Genomic DNA, 3,488 nt, shown 5'->3' with positions numbered 1-3,488 from the left:
TCCTACTTTGGAGCTTCTGTCTGTGCCATGGACCTCAACGCAGATGGCTTCTCAGACGTCCTCGTGGGAGCCCCCGTGCAGAGCGTCATCAGGGAGGAAGGCAGAGTGTTCATGTACGTCAACTCTGGCTCGGGGCCAGTAATGAATGAAATGGAAACAGAGCTTCTTGGAAGTGACAAATATGCCACAAGATTTGGGGAATCTATTGTTAATCTTGGTGATATTGATAATGATGGCTTCGAAGGTAACAAAAAGTATCTAATTTGGTGCTTGGTTTTTGCTTTTAAAATGGAACATGGAAGTTGGCTCTCAGTCAAGGCCAGCAGTTGGTTGAAGCTGTTGGTTTCAAGCAGGAGCCTAAAGAAATGTCTTTCTGTGGTCTGTTGGCCATTTCAGAACTTTGGAAATGTAACAGTCAGTTCGTTAGAAAGGAACATCAGAGTAAAAATAAATAAATAAAAATAAACAGTTTTTGCTTGTTTATTAAATACCAACTTTCCCTGCTGAATGGGCTGAGGTTCCTTTTCCCTTTTCTCAAGGGTATGGTCGACCATCCAGGAACTGACTGTCTATGTCGCCTGGCCGGCTTGGAGCTACCCAGCGGGACCCAGAGATTACTGTCTGGGTCCTTTTGCCCCTTCCTTCCCTAAGGGCAGGTCCCAGGCCAGGTCTTGCTTCGGCAAATGCCAGGGACCCACAGGAAGAGCAACTAATGGACAGCAGAACCTCCAGGTTCTCGGGCATCCCCACGTATTTCTGGAGAAAGGACTAGCTCAAATTTGGAGCCTCTGGTAGACAAAGGAAGAATGCAGGTGGTGTGGCCTGGACTTCGGATACCACTGTCCTGGGTGGAACCACGGATGAAGAATGAAGGTTTCCCAGGATTCAGAGTCCCATGGGGCCATAGCCAAGCTTTAAATGGGCAGGGCAGGCAGCGCCCATCAGTCTCCTTAGAAGGAGTCCCCACTACGGACCCAGGCGGAGTGAGCAATGGGGTTCAAGCCTCCACTCTGGTCTAGAAGGTAGTAGTGTCCAGGCCCCTCATTCTCTAGGAGCAGAAAGCCTAAGGAAAACCTGGAAAGACACTCTGGAGCAGCACGATGGTCATGACAATAAGTCCAACACACAGCAGGGGCAACAGCCACACGGAAACGCTCCTCTGTGAGGGCAGCAAGTGCAGTTGGCAACGACTATCCACAGCCACAGAGAACAGGGCAGATTCATGGAAGCCAAGGGGCTCTGGACCATGACCCTGCTCAGGTAGAAAGGCCACATCCGCCACGACAATGCCATGTGCCTCCCTCACATAGGAGAGGTGCTGGAGAGAGAAAGCTACGTAGATGGCAACAGATGACCCAACAAAGCTGGGTCAAAAGATAACATGAGAGACAGGGGTGTGTACAGCCCACAGGGGAGTGTAGGGGTGTGCACAGCCCACAGGAGAGTGAGGAGTGTGCACGGTGCACAGGAGAGCACCGAGCTGCGCTCGCCAGCGTAGACAGGACCTGGGTCGTGCCCCTCGGGGTCATCTTCCTGCTGGACAGAACAGGAAGGTGTCATGTGGCCTCCGGGCACAGACGCAGAATGCTGGGCCCGGTCCAGTCGGGCCCATGAACGTGCTCTTGCAAATGCCGCAGCGAGCGGTCCCCTTGTGGCCTTCCTTCTGGTTTCTGGATCCTCGTTCTTTCCACGATCTGATGCAAGCTACGTATTTATTGACGCTTTTTGCCTGTCGTCTTATCTAGTATTGGACCCCGGGAGGCCTCGGACATGAGAGGCGGTGCTCCCTGCTGCCTCCTGGGCGCCCGGCCAACACCCACCCTGTGGCAAGTGGACAAGCCTCTGCAGAATGGCCGGGTGTGCCAGGCTGGGGGGTGAGCGGCTCCAGTCCTGTCCCTGCGGAGCTGACCGTCTGCGACAGAGGCATGCAGGGAAACAGGCAGTGATCACACCAAGTTTTAAAAGGGTCATATTGTAGAAGGCTCAGGGGCTGTGTACATGTGGGGAGGACTTTCTGGAAGAAGGAACCAAGGAGAAGGACTGGGTGAGAGGAGTTCCAGAGGGTGGGGGCTGCTAAGAGCGTGGTGCATTCTGGGAGCAGGAGGGAATTCAATATGGCAGACAGGACATGGGGCTGGAGAGGTAGGTGGGGGCTGGACCTCGAGGGCCCGGTGGGCTCTGCGAAGGGGTGTGGGTTTTACCCAGTGATCGCTCATGGCTGCTCCGGTGTATCCTTGGCATCCATGACTGGCATCCAGTCTGAGAGGCAAGTCTCTGAATTCCCAAGCACAGAAATGTTCACAGCAGGAAGATTTTCCATCATGTTTCGATGCCAAGGGATAAATATTTTGCAGAAGTCTCATCGTCTGCTCACTCTGTCCTGGTCAACCTGCCCTTGGTGGAGGGGATGGTGGTGCGTCTTCAGAAGACCAGTCATCCAAGTCAGAAAGCTGGGTGTCACCCTGCCCTTCTTCCTGTGCCGCCTCTTCGTTCATCCCATTGCTGCATTTCCCATCGGCGAGGAAATCACACGACTGAAGGCCAGACGGGGGCTGCCGGGGCTGAGGGTCTGTGTGGGGCCCGAGATCGGGGCTGTGCACTTTCCACCACTGAGCCTGTGGCCTGTGGGGGCAGCCTTGCCCCCTGCCCTCCCACGCAGCCCGGCAATGGGACATAACCGGCAGACGATCCCCATCTGTAATCCCCGGATGTGACATCACTTAATAGTTCAAGGATGTAAAGGCCACCCGTCGGCCGCCCTGTGCCGCTGGGCAGAGTCACTAGCCCATGTTGGGAGAGCAGATCCCCGCTGACGCCTGACATGGGAGCTGCACGACCCGGAGGGCCTCCCTGGTTCGAGCCAGAGTCTGGGTGGAAGGTCCCGCTACTTCCAATGTCGGCGGAGCAGCCGCGTACCTGGCAGGGGCACTGGCCAAGGGGCGGAGGGGCCCCGCCTGGCAGCCAGTCCCAAGCCGCCGTGGGCATCAGCCTGAGGCCGCTTCTTGGGAGGATCAGGACAGGAAACGCAGCGTGCCCAGAGCGTCACCCAGGGGAGGACCACGCACAAAGCTTCCTGGCCCCTGCCCCCACGGGCGGGCACATACGCTGCTGCAGCTGACAGCCAAGACTGTGCGGGTCACCTTGACACGGGGGCGGTGCGCTGGGCCTCGTCCTGACGTTTCACATCAGGGTCTCGTATGGCCGAGGTCTGCCCGCCAGCTTAGGGCTCCCTGAGTCTGGGCCACCCTGCACACGAGGCCTCACTGCACACGGGATCCACTTTATCTTCACTCTGTACGGAGCACTTGGTCTCTGAGGTCACTTCCCCAGGAAGCATGTCCCCCCAGCTGGCAGCCCGTGGCCTGTCTTGTTGGACTTGGGGCCTGCGGTGTGGATGGCCAGCCTGCCCCTCTGAGGGCCTTTCTGGTCCCCAAAGTGACCCTTGTGTGTAAGGCAGAGCCCGGGTTTAAGGCAGGCCTGTTCCACAC

The 3,488-nt window shown here is 56.8% G+C and overlaps 1 non-coding gene across 1 annotated transcript; it reads left to right on the top strand.

The window, feature by feature from the left end:
- The first annotated feature begins 302 nt into the window (after window positions 1–302).
- Window positions 303–439, top strand: LOC115300589. Its single transcript, XR_003912751.1, has one exon. It is a non-coding gene; the product is annotated as a small nucleolar RNA SNORA2/SNORA34 family (small nucleolar RNA).
- The last annotated feature ends 3,049 nt before the right edge of the window (window positions 440–3,488 follow it).

This window comes from Suricata suricatta, chromosome 8, assembly GCF_006229205.1.
Source record: "Suricata suricatta isolate VVHF042 chromosome 8, meerkat_22Aug2017_6uvM2_HiC, whole genome shotgun sequence".
NCBI lineage: Eukaryota > Metazoa > Chordata > Mammalia > Carnivora > Herpestidae > Suricata > Suricata suricatta.
The sequence above is the reverse complement of the archived record's forward strand: the minus strand, read 5'-3'. Positions and strand labels throughout refer to the sequence as shown.